General features: G+C 43.0%; 1 pseudogene; it reads right to left on the bottom strand.

Annotated features, from left to right (window-relative positions):
• Positions 1–621: 621 nt before the first annotated feature.
• On the bottom strand, positions 622–12,204 carry LOC147722451 (uncharacterized; annotated as a pseudogene).
• Between the last annotated feature and the right edge of the window lie 1,735 nt (positions 12,205–13,939).

Below are 13,939 nucleotides of genomic sequence, written 5' to 3'. Positions count from 1 at the left end.
ACCTGACTGACTAAAGGGAGAAAAACGGTCTACTAGGTGTGACACAAGCACCACCAATATTGGAGCAACTACAGTTCACCAGTTTTACATAACTTGTCCAATCCCGGGCTGAAGTATGGTTTCCATCAGCCCACCCATTTGGCGGAACTTCGTCATCTGGAAAACCAAGAGAGAGGGGCCATCTATAGCCAAGATGGTATAAAGGCTAATGTACAGAAGTACTAGGCCTCCTACTCTCTGAACATTTCAGCCACTGTGTTTGTTCAAGGTATGTGAGGACTAATGGAATGCAGTGCAAGTGATAAATGTGAGTGTGATAAAAATGACTAGAAGGACAAAAAATATGTTTATTGGGAATTGTCCTAATGCCATATGTTAAAAACCGCCTGATAGTTTGGAATAAATTGAACTATCTTTTGGCTAAAAGTGAGGTCGACATGTTTCAGCCGTTTGGACAATTGACCCGGCTTTCTTCAGGACCTTATAAGTGAAATGTGCTACTGCAGAGGAAGTTTATAAGTCAAAAAGTAATACAGCGTTAATACATTTCAATAGAAGAATAGATTAGTGGTTGGTTTCAAGCCTACCAGACATGTATCCCATGTGTGTGTAGTTCAAAAACTATTTCTTCATCCCTGCAAAAAAGAGGAATGTTATCCAAAATTTTAAAAAACTGAGGTTATTCATGTCAAATTAGTCGTTCATACATTGTTTTCGACTTATCCCATTTGTCACAGGGTACTGCTATAGGGAATCATAATTTTAACAATTGAGAAGTACTCACCCAGCTTTTTGTGGGGGTAAGCCTCATCTCACCCGGCAACTGCTTGGTGGCTGAGGCCCCGCTCTGGTAGTGAGAAGAAACATAGGGGGACAAAAGAGTAATTGTATATTGGAACTTAAATGCCCCTAGTAAACTCACATAAAACAAATTCACATAAAAGAACCCCTATCTTTATAGACCACAGACTATGTCATTCACAATCAACAGCGGGTGCAGACTGGCGTCCATTGAAGAAATTAACTCAGTTGAACCAAAGTTTAATTGTACCAAACTGTTTGGGTACAATCAAAATTGGAATGAGTAGGGATTTGTTGGAATGTTCCTACACAAATAATTTAAATCCGAAATTTTTTGGAGATGTCTAAACCATATTTGTGACAATCAAATATTTGTTGAAAGATCATCAGCAAAATACTGATATTGATCTTACTTCAGTAGTTGATGGTACTACTAATAATGATGCACAATACATTTTTCTGCCCAAGCTGATAAATTTCAAAGCTAATTCTGTATAAAAAAAGCCAAAAGGTCAGAGCAAAAATGAAGTTTAGAAGCTGGCTGGAGCACAATGGCCACACCAAGCGCTGCATGTATACTGAAAAGTAGTGATCGGGACTCACCTTTCCGTCGGTACCTCGTCGCAGTCTACGAACAGTGTGGGAGGTACCGAGGAAGGTATTGAGTCCTCTCTTATACCCTTGCTGATTGGCTTAACAATATCTCATTATTTAATTAAATAGACCGATCCCGCATTTTTGTGCAGCAATTGCCGTTTTGTGTCTTTATACGTCCCCTTATTGGTACGAGTAATGGGCTTGCGCAATCTCGCGACCTCTTCAGCCACTGATTTTACTCGGGCGTTGTTTGAATGTGCATAGCACATGCGCCTGTCTCGCACTTAGCTCTCTTGCAATCTAGGTCGGAGCTTATACTTTAGAGGTCAGAGTTATACTTTAGATTCACAAAAACAAATGCGTTGAGTTTATATAAAAGACCAAACCCTTTGGGTTTTCCAGTGCATTGTCGCTTTCGCTCCAGTACATTGTTATCCTCAGGCGAATATACCCGCCTCTGTGGGAGGGTTGAGTGTGGAGGACACCTGAGCATATGGTCTTATTGTTGTTTTCTCCCAACCATTTTTTTTAAAAACCTTTAGCTGCTGACGTAGTTGGACCCCCCTCACTCCCAGATGCTTCATAGACAGAGTTTCAATAATTGATTGTTCACTAAAGTGCTTTCTCTGGAAGCCTTTGTACAGCAGATGTAGCTGTCCAGCTACTTCCTGCCCTGCGAGGGGTGGTATTTTTTTAGCTCTCCATGGTGTCAACAACTGACTTTAGGAGGGGAAGGGGCTCGAGCCTTGAGGGGTTCACGCAGACCCTTCAATATGGAAATTTTGATTACACCTTCCTGTGGTGAGTGGTGCAAGCTGTAAAATATTCAGCAACTCTTTCACTTGTAACTTCATTCCAGACACATTCATATTTTCTAAATCTTTGTCTGAAAAATCCACTTGATATGGTAGGTATGTATGTACTTTATTCGATAAAAAATTATCATAAAAGCATGTACATCCAGCGGTCATAATTTTCAAAAATCATTGTGCCATACAGCTTGATAAATAAATGAATCAACACATTTTCATTATAAATATGTATACTATAAAAACATTAAAATTGTATAGTGATAAAAACAATGGGCCCGATTCACAGAATGAACTTACTACTTTTGGCATTCACAGAATGCACTTACTACTTTTGGTATTCACAGAATGAACTTACTCATTTCGGTATTCACAGAAGTTAGGACTACTAACTTTAGGACTCCTAAATGCCTTCTGTGAATACCGAAAGTCTTAAAATTAGGATTTTTCTCAATTTAGTAGTAGTAAAGTTAGGACTACTAACTTTAGGACGCCTAAATGCCTTCTGTGAATACCGAAAGTCTTAAAATTAGGATTTTTCTCAATTTAGTAGTAGTAAAGTTAGGACTACTAACTTTAGGACGCCTAAATGCCTTCTGTGAATACCGAAAGTCTTAAAATTATGATTTTTCTCAACTTAGTAGTAGTAAAGTTAGGACTACTAACTTTAGGACGCCTAAATGCCTTCTGTGAATACCAAAAGTCTTAAAATTACGATTTTTCTCAATTTAGTAGTTGTAAAGTTAGGAGTCCTAACTTTACTACTACTAAATTGAGAAAAATCCTAACCCTGGCTTACCCCCCTATTCACCACGACCCTCTCCGTCAATTGCCCCTGTGAGCCCCACTCAATTCTGGTGTAGTTTCCCACATGGAGGCGTTTGACAAAGTCTAGGATCAGAGGGGGAATGCCCAGTTCGTGCAACACTTGCCAGAGCTTGGCACGTGCGACGAGGTCAAACGCGGTCTTCAGGTCAATGAAGGCCAGGTATAGGCTTCCTTTCCCAATGACCACTGTTTTCCAGTGGATCATGGAGAATCTCAACACCTGATCCATTGTGCCCACCTTCTGTCTGAAGCCTGCTTGGAAGTGTGAGAGGATGTTCCCATCCTCCATCCAGGACCTTATCCTCATAAGGAGCACCCTGCCAACCACCTTCTGTATCACGTCGATTAAACTAATCGGCCGGTAGTTGGCAGGGTCCTCCCTATTCCCCTTTTTGTAGATTGTCACTACCACTGCATCCTTCCATGAATCAGGGAAATCATGTCCCCTGGCAATAAGGTTCATGAGGAGCAAAATAAAATGAGCCCAAGGTGTTGGATCATACAGAAGTAAATCACCGGGAAGGCCATCGGGCCCCCGCAGCCTTTCCGGGAGCTATACTCTCTATTGCCAAAACTACCTCGTGGATGTCAAAGAGTTCAGATGGTATGAGAGGCCAGAGGGTAGATGGGAGGGTCTCAGTCTGGGAGAGCTGGACATCTGGATCACCGCAGTATAGATTCGAAAAATGATCGTACCATCGTTGCCACTTGATATGGCTTTTATTAATACTTTCGATCTCCCTATGTCTATTCCAATCTCAGATGAAAGATCAGTTAACTTCTCATTAAACAATCTCGCATTTCTAGTTATACTCCTGCATACAATTCTTCTTCATTGTAGGTGTTTACCTATTCCCACATTTCCAGCTATATTTTCTTCCAATTCTACTTTTAGTTTGTAAATATCTAATATTTTAGGAGGTGAACTCTGCTTTTTTTATTCCTTGTGCTCATCTTTCTAAATCTTATGGAGTTACTGCTGTGGCACTTCAGACTCCAGAGGATGTTACTGGCCTTCCTTCTATTGAACTACTAGGCATAGCTCTCTTTGGAGTTTTACTCACTGAGTCGCTTATTGGCAGATCCATTAATGAAATTATGGAATAAAACTCACTGGTTTGGTCATCAGTAATTATAGTTTCTTTTCTGGAGTTCTTCGCTGCAAATTGTGACTTTGGACAAATTACCTTGTCTCCATACAACGGGACAACAGGACTTATAGTTACGGGTATTGTCAATGCTTCAGGATTTACATTTAGCTGACTTATTTTCTGTATTAGTTCATCTATATTTTTGTTCAATGATTCCCTTTCTTTATCATACTGCTCATGTAATACCTGTGGAATTAAAGGTGGTCCTAATACTGGTGCACTTGGGGTAATTTTATTTGGTCCTTCTTGTTACGGTGGAGGGTTTTTAGTTAAAATATCTTCCAATAATTAATCTTTTGATTCTCCATACTCTGTCGTACTTAAGTGTTTCAATTTCTCTTTACATTTACTCCCTGTTTGCTCATTAGCCATTAATACTTGACATAATCCTTCTGATACCATTGCTCTTCTCCACTGTTTCATCTGTTCTTCACGCATCCCATTCATACGTCTTCTGTAGAATCCTGTAAACTTTCCTCTTTTACATTTCTCTCTTTCAAATGACTCAGTTTCCCATACTTCTAATGCCTCATATTGAGTTAATGTAGGTCTTGGTTCTAATTCATACACCTGCATCCTCAAATTCTGTAAAAATCTTCCATTAAAGGTACTATGCTCTGGAAAAGCTAAAACACCATCATCTTTTGTATACTCCATCTAATTCTCCATCCATACACATGTATGATTACCTCTCTCCATCATCATAAATGAAGCAGGTATTTTTGGTGGTGGAATAGGAATTCCCTCTCTAGTCAAAACATGTTTATCTTTCCTAAAGAAACTTTTACTTTTCTTTATAAATTACATGTTTCTCCTTTCTCTGTACATTTGGGCACTCAATAGGTAGTTCAATAATCTGCAAAACTTCTAACTTCCTGTTTAGTCAAATTGTACCAAACGACAAATGAGAATCAGGCACACAAATTTCTGCTAGCCAATCTAAATTCAGCCTTCACTCAAGCTTCCAATAAAACTTCAGGTCACGCTTGTGGTCTAACCAATGCTAGCCTGGCCTTTCAGATGCCGTCAGTCCTGCTCCTTACTACTGACCCCCTCCTTTACAGATCCACGTCAGACACACACCCGCTGTGTCCACATATCCCAGCGCGGCTCACTGTGACGTCAGTACTACTCCGGCGATGACCCTCTATTTACAAGGTAATTACAAGAAACTTCTTTCTCTACTTTTCTTTCAATTAAAATCCTTCAGTAACAACATAAAGACATTTGCTACTCCATCTGTTCCACTAAATCAAAGGATAAATTAATTCTTTCAACTGCAAGTAAAACCTTCCGCTCACTTTCTTTGAGTAAGACCTTCCGTTTACTTTTCATGCACTGTGAGTAAAACTTTCTGTTTACCCTTCAATCAAGCTTGGAAGAACTTGCTACTCCTTGGGTGTTACCCTTACTAGGTGATATAAGACCAAAGCTTTAACAGCGAACTCTCTGCTATCAATGACTCTACCTTTAATTATGAAATAGCCCCTAATTTAACACTTCCATCCTTGTATAGCTTTTCAGTGCTATTCCAACAGAAAAGTAACCTCACTGCAAAGTGGTTTCTATCGCCACCCGCTATTCAATTTCCCGGGAAATCTGGACAACTTAAAATAAAACGCAAACGCTTTTGTTAAACATAAACATAAATTAATAATCAACATCAATAATCCATACTAATCACCAATCTAGTCAATAATAACAATAGCTTTGCTACCAGAAAACTGATCCAGTGGCTTGCTAGCAACAGATAATCCAACACCATTTACTCACCTGGGCCCATACATGCATTCACAACAACCTGGCAATAACCGCTGGGGTCATGTTTAAATCTCTTACCATATCATGATTAGTTACCTCTGGTTCCTAACTAATCTTTCACTGATCAAAAAGTTCTTTCCTCTGGTCGATGGACCATTAGTTGAACTAGTTGATGGTGAAATGACATAAATCAATTTACTTATCAATATTGAATGATCACAGAGTCGGGATGTGTTTTAAATCTTTATCTAAGAATAATTTCATGTGAACCACTTACAAATTACAGAACAGTCTCCATCTCCTCATAGGAGGATTCAATAAATCAATCATCAAATGCATTCATTTATACTATGCAAAGACTATGCATGGAAAGGAGAGGATAGAGAGAAAAGAACTGTGGGGCATATAATCAAGGGGGTTTATCTCCCCTTTTTTGGCTTTAAAAGCCAAGAAAGCGGAGATAAAATTATCTCCCTATTACCTAGCTGTCGCTAACACCAGTTAGCGACAGCTAGTAGGAGATAGCGACCATCTTGGGCCCCACTTTGCATGTCAGTGATATTTATCACTAATGACATGCAAAGTGGGTGTGCCAAGATGTTAGCGACTGGAAACAGTCGCTAACATCACTATCTCCTATTACCAACTTTTGGAGATAATCGCGCTAAGCGTGAATATCTCCAAAAGCTAACACCTGCCCTGAGCAGTTCTTAGCCATGTTATCCAGTGGGAGGTGGATAACATGGCTAAGAGCATTAGCTCGCTAATGCATGAATATCGCTGGCTTTTCAGCGTTATTCATGCATTGCGGCCGATTTTTATCGAATTTGCGATAAACCTTGGTAATACCAAGGTTTATCTGCGATGAAAATCGCCGCAGCTCGGCGATAATTTTTTCACGCTAACAAAGCAATAGCGATAATTATCGCTATTGCTTGGTAATATGCCCCTAAGGGACATAAACAGACATATAGTTATATTTACCAAGTATGGTGTGAAAATCAACCCCCTGGCCAAGGGGCTAGGAAGGGTCCCCAAGGAAAGTCCTGGCAAACAATGGCTTCAGGACAGGAATCAGGACAGGACAGATGACCTCTCTACCACTGGAGCTTGCGTGTGTAGCAACCCTCTCTGACACTCTCTTCCTCCTCTTCTAAGCTAATTTAATTTAAAATAAAGTAGCTCTGCATTCGATTCTTCATCAGCTTCTCTCATCACTCCAACAGCATCCTGAGCTCTGCAGCATTCAGCAAACTCTCCTCTCTAACTAACAAAAAACTACCTCAATTATACCCTACAATATTCATGTACCTTCCCAAAAATTTTCAATATCATGTAACTCCTAACTTTGGACAGGCAAGGGGAGGTGATCATCAAACCATGCATACAGATCACTCTTTTCAGTTAGCCCTTTGTTAATAAACACATCCCCTTAATTATTTATTCAAACTTTAATTCCCACCCGCTTTCACATTATTTATGCATCATTTATATTAGCTTTCACAGATTCTGCCATCCTGGTGAACTCTTCACCACTTGGATCCCAGGTCAGGACACTCGGTGGCCTTGGCTTGTATTCAAGTTTGTAGTCATCGTTCTGGATTCACTCTTAATAGGCATGCGCAGATGAACATTTCAGTCACATGATTCTGCTTACTTCTGTCATACTCAAGAGGCCCAAAGGCTCACTAGTAATAAAGTCAGAAAGACAGATGTTATTTTCAAGAATAAATGGTTGCACTGTATACCACCTATCTCTATTCTTACCCCATTAACTTATTAATACTTTACCCGCATTAGTAAAATAACTTGTTACAGTTTCCAGCAAAGCAGATGCCAAGCATGTGACTTTCAAGGCAGCCATCTTGTTGGCAACTGCACAAGTGCAAGAAATTCCCTCCAAGCGAAAGTACGTCATACTACGTAGATGCAGTAGACGCATGCGCACTAAAGATTTTCAGTTAGCGGCCATTTTAGATCCTCACTCTAATTACTAGTTAGTAGAACACAGGCAAGCTTCTTCTTCTTCAGTGTAGTCTGTTATGCACATTAATGTAGATTTTCCTAGTTATTATGACGGAAAGTCTTAATTTTATTAAAGGCGAGTATTATGCATTCTAATCTTGCATTTATTACAATAGCAGCCAAATAGGTGAAAAACTACAGTTCCCAGAGGGCCAGGCGAGAACTGGGCCATGGGAACGAGAAAAAACGTTAGTACATTAGCCAATCAGCACCGTGTAAACAGAAAAGAAGACATACTGACTGCGCAGCTTCCTCTTTTCGCTGCGAGAAGATCAGATAACATTAGAAAACAATGGAAAAATAGCTAAAACAACAAAGTCCAGGAGCAGATATCTTGAACCACAGTGAGCCAAGGGCAAAGTCCGATAGGAACAACTGGAGACGGCGTGGAGAGGTCCGAAGAAGTCCAAGGTGGAGAGGCACGGAGTCGGTGGAGAGAAGACCTCCTATGATGAAGCAGGTGGCAAGGCCGGATTCGCTGTAGGGAGCGAGAACACATGTTAGTAGTGTAGCGGGGGGATAATACTCGCCTCCGTGTCCTTAATAAAATTAAGACTTTCTGTCATAATAACTAGGAAAATCTACATTTTATGGCAAGACCGGAGGCTCCTATTATGCTAGTTTAAAGCATATTAATGACATCAGAAGCAACAGAATGAACAGGTTTACAGTAGAACATGCGAAAAACACTGTCATTGGACCAATCTGCTGATCTCAGGATGTCTTCCAGGCGGGAGCCGGACCAAAAGGCCTTAGAGGCCATGGTTCCCCTGCCCGAATGCGCTCCGAAAACGGAGACGTCGATACCGGCAAGAGACATGACCAAACGAACCCACCGGGCGAGGGTAGGAGAAGAGACAGGAAGGTGGGGTTTGCGAACGGAGATAAGGAGTTGGGAACAAGATGACGCCCTGAGATCAGCTGTCCTTTGCTCATATACTTTCAAACACTGTCCCACACATACCTGTGGTTGATCAGGGAAGTAAGGGTAAAACACAGAATCTAAATTAGTCTTAGTTCTTCTGCGAATATGGAACAAAACACCTGTAGGAGAGAATTGTCTGGAAGAAACATCTAAAGCTCTAACATCAGAAACTCTTTTAATCGATATCAAACAAAGTAACATGGTTAATTTAGCAGATAACATTTTGAGAGATAAAGCAGAGTTAGCAGGCCAATTCGTAAACAGTTTAAGGACTACAGAAACATCCCATAAAAAAGAATACTTAGCCAACGGAGGTTTTGCACATCGAACTCCCTTGAGGAGGCGACAGATAAGAGGATGAGCGCCAACTGGCTTGCCATCTATCTGGACATGATTAAGAGAAATTGCTGAGCATTACAGGTTAACGGTACGGTAGGCCTTACCGGCACTGGCCTCAGAAGCCAGAAAATTGATGATGAAATTTAGAGGGGCTGAAAGGGGATCGATATCCCTCTCCAAACACCAGCTTGCCCAAAGAGACCAAGCGGATTTGTATGCTTTGGAAGTTCCCGGAGCCCAGGCCTGGTTGATGAAGAGAGTAGCCTCTTGCGAAAGGAGGACGTTAGAAGAGGGAGGCCGGAAACTTTCCAGGCCGACAGGGTCAAAGAGTTGTCCAGAATAAGATTGTGACGAAGGCCCTGGGGATTAAGGAGAAGATCGTCGAAGGAAGGAAGGAGAACAGGAAAGTCTATTGCCATCTCCAGCAAGGAGGGGAACCAGATCTGAGCTTGCCAAAAGGGAGCAACTAGCACCAGGGAAGTGGACTGGCGGCGAACTTGAGACAGAACTCTGTTGATCATGAGAAAAGGGGGGAAAGCATAATTGAGGTGAAGAGACCAATCCTGTAGGAAAGCATCCGTAGCTAAAGCCAGAGGGTCCGGCCGCCAACTGAAGAACTGGGGTAATTGACAGTTGAGGCGGGAAGCAAAGAGATCTATAGAAAAAGGACCCCACTTGTGAGAAAGAGAGAGGAAACAGAGGGACAAAGCTTCCAGTCGCTGGAATCGTGGAGAAACCTTGAGTGCCAATCTGCCACAGAATTGAGATTTCCGGGAAGGTACTCCGCTGTTAAGGAGAACTGATGTGCAAGGCAGAATTCCCACAGACTTTTCGCTAAATCCGCTTGGGCTTTGGACCTGGTCCCGCCAAGATGGTTGATGTAGCGGACCGCAGAAACATTGTCCATGCGAAGGAGTATGGAACATTGGATCCTGTCTTTGGAAAGGCTTTGGATCGCAAAGGAACCTGCAAGCATCTCTAAACAGTTGATGTGCAACCTGGACTCCTCTGATGACCATGTACCTCCAGTCGAGATTGGTCCACATCGAGCACCCCAACCCGAAAGGCTTGCATCGGATTCTAATACAAGATCTGGGGCAGTGGCGAAGATAGTGCGCCCGTTCCATGCATCTAATTGGTCTATCCACCATTGAAGTTTGGTGCGGGACTCTGGATCTAGGGCGACGAGGTCTGCGTAGGCAAGGCCTTGGCGAAGATGCCTGATTTTTAGGCGTTGAAGAGCACGATAGTGGAGAGGGCCTGGAAATATAGCCTGAATGGAGGAGGAAAGAAGGCCGACAATCCTGGCTAGGGACCTGAGGGATACTAGGGACGACTGAAGGACTGAAGCAATCTCCGCTTTGATTCTGGAAACTTTGGAAAGGGGCAGGCGGAGGGAAGAGGCCACCGAGTCCACAAGGAAACCCAGGAATTCCATGTTTTGAGACGGAGTCAAAGAAGACTTCTCTGTGTTGACCTGAAAACCCAGATCCAGAAGGAGAGACTGAGTTGTCCGCAGATCGGACAGAAGAGAGAGTCTGTCGGAATTTAGGATCAAAATATCGTCCAAGTAGATGATAAGTCTGATTCCGAGAGAACGGAGAAAGGCAACCACTGGCTTCAAAAGTTTTGTGAAGCACCAAGGTGCGGAAGAAAGACCAAAGGGGAGAGAGGTAAAACAGTAGGTCACTCCTGACCATTGAAACTGAAGACACTTCCAATGTGAATGGTGAATAGGAACCGTGAGATAGGCGTCTTGAAGGTCCAAACAAACCATCCAGTCTTTGGGACGTAGAGTGTCCCGCAAGTGGAGAATGGTCTCCATCTTGAAGTGGCGATAAATCACAAAGTGATTGAACCACTTCAAGTTGATGACAGGACCCAGTTTTTTGTTTTTCTTTTGGACAAGAAAAATGGAGCTTAGAAAGCCGGAAGAGTTGTAAGGAAAAATCTGAATGGCCTGTTTTTGGAGAAGAGAAAGAATCTCGTTTGAGATTAGAGCAGCCATATGGGAGGAGAAAATTAGGGGGGGGGGGGAAGGAGGTCTGAAGAGGAGGAGAAGAGAACTCTATCAGGTAGCCCTGAACAGTGTTGAGCACCCATGGGTCTGAACTGATGGTGCGCTATTTTGACAGAAACAATTTTAGACGGCACCCTACAGGAGGGGAAGAAGGTAGGCTTACCTTGCTGGTTGGAGTTGGAATTGCGGTAGGTTTTCTGTCCTCTACCTCTGAAGCCACGGCCTCGTTGAGGGTAGAACTCAGGCTTGTATTCTTGGGAGGAGTTGAAGGAGCCTCTGGAGCCTTGGTTATAGGGACGGCCGGAAGAGCGACCCCTGCCTCGTCCGGCACGTCCAAAAACACGAGGGGCAAAGACCTTTTTGATAGACTGCTGAGCCTTGTCGAGGGAGGCAAAAGTCGAAACAAACCTACTAAGGTCACGGACCAAGTTATCGCCAAAGAGGAGGCCATTGGCTTTGGGACCAGGATCCATCGGAGCGAGGTTGGCAAGCTTGGGATCCAGCTTGATCATAAGTCCTTTACGACGTTCGTGAGTAATGGCAGAGTTGGCGTTGCCTAGGAGACAGAAAGCCCGTTGAGCCCACATGGAGATGTCATCTGCAGAGAGGTCAGAACCTTCCAAACGGGCAGTTTCCGCCATGTCCAAAATGCGGGCCAGAGGACCCACGATATCCAGCACTTTGTCCTGACATGAGGATCACGCCTTGTCTACCCCCTTACGGGGGTCTTTGCCAAACTTAGAGAAGAAAGTGAGGAGGGGTTGGTCAATGGAGGGAACTTGGGTGGTTTTTTTCAGGCAAAGAGGGTTTAGGACACTCAGATTTGAGCCTAGACCTCACAGCAGTCTCCAGAGGGAGGCGCAAACGAGCTGAAATATATTCACCTACGTGTTGAGAGGGGAGCCATTCGGTTGAGTTGGGGTGCCGAATGGTGGAGGGGTCGAACATAGGGAGACCCTCTGAATCAAAAACGGGTTCAAAAGCAAAAGAGTCTGACTAGAAAGTTTGGGACATCAAATAAGTCGTCAGCATCAGCCATGTCATCGTCTGTGTCCAAGACGGTGGAAATAACCAATTTTTTTATTGGTGACTCTGCGTGCTTTGGCTTATGCTATTTCTTGCCCTCAGAACCAACAAACCCCTCCTTGATAGGAGGCCTGGGAGGCACCACGTCCTCATCCATATGCGAGTGAGACTCGCCCATCAACAATGACGACTTTTTTGTAAAATGCACAGGAGCAGAGTGGTCCACCTTACGTTTTCTGCTATCCCCCGCAGAGTGGGCCAAAGCCTTGGACATTAGGCTGAGCATAGAATTCTCCATTCTTTTTTACATTCGTTTCATGGAAATTTCCACAGCCTGCTCCACAGAATTATTAGTAAACTTGCTTAAGTCTTTTTTTGAAAGACCCAGAATCTTCCTTGGAAGGACATTCCTCAGAGGAACTGTCGTGTTCCATTATTATGTGTGGAAAAGAAGCCAAAAAAAAAAAAAGGCCCCGAAAGGGTTAAATTGACAGCAAGGCACAGTGGGCGTGTGCGGGGCGGGCTTGGGTCAGATGGGAGGCAGGACGACTAACTATCGGCAGAAGGGCCAGACGGAAGCTGCAGGAGCTCCGAAGCAGCGTGCCGAAGAGAGTCAGCTGAGGTGAGGGAAGGCGCGAGCAGCGCGGAATGGAGCCTGGCGAGACCACCGGCAGTGAGGGAGAAAGGGAGAGGGGAACAGCTGACAGACCGCGAGCCGCGGTCGGAAGAGTGCAATGCGACGGGAGAACGCGCCGCAGCGCGAGGGGGCAAACGCTGTAAAGCAAACAATAATACGAAGGCAAAAACCAATTACCAGTTAAGAAGCAATAAACAATAATAATAATACAATAAATATCCTGGGAGCAAAGATAAGAACACTTATCTGACTGCGAGCAGCAAGAATAGAGGAAACTGCGCAGTCAGTATGTCTTCTTATCTGTTTACACAGTGCTGATTGGCTAATGTACTAACGTTTTTTCTCGTTCCCATGGCCAAGTTCTCGCCTGGCCCTCTGGGAACTGTAGTTTTTCACTTATTTGGCTGCTATTGTAATAAATGCAAGATTAGAATGCATAATAGGAGCCTCAGGTCTTGCCATAAAATTTACACAATACAAGTTTAATACGAGGTTAAAAAGCTACGTGAGAGGATTCCGTCCGAGTAAGTGTCTTTTCTACGAGCCCTTGCTCCATCAGTAGTTCTCCAAATTTGTGCCATGTATAAGCCATTCTTTCTGTGTCAAGCTCAGAATAAGTACCTCAAGCCCCTGCGTACCAACAGCACAGTCATAAAAGACAATGACATAAAGTTACTCTTGATGCCTTTAACAAAAATGTTGACAAAAAGCTTAGGGTCTTTAATGAGAATATAAATACGGTGATAGATATTCTCGCCCCCTCGAAACTACAAAAAACCAACAGTCATAAAAATTAGCAGCTTGGTACACCCAGGGCTTACATAATGAAAAATCCAATGCAAAAACCTGGAAAAACTTTGGTGCAAAACCCATACGGAAATGGAGAAACTTTAAAAGCACTTACTTCCTACCATAACAATCTAAGAAAGGCACGGAAAGCCCATGTCATTTTAAAGCTCATGTCATTTTAAAGCTCAATCAACCTGGCAACTCAACCAAGGAACGTTACAAAATTCTCAA

Source organism: Lissotriton vulgaris, chromosome 4_1, assembly GCF_964263255.1.
Source record: "Lissotriton vulgaris chromosome 4_1, aLisVul1.2, whole genome shotgun sequence".
Classification (NCBI taxonomy): Eukaryota; Metazoa; Chordata; class Amphibia; order Caudata; family Salamandridae; genus Lissotriton; species Lissotriton vulgaris.
Note: the sequence above shows the minus strand (reverse complement) of the source record. Positions and strands in the feature narration are given on the sequence as shown.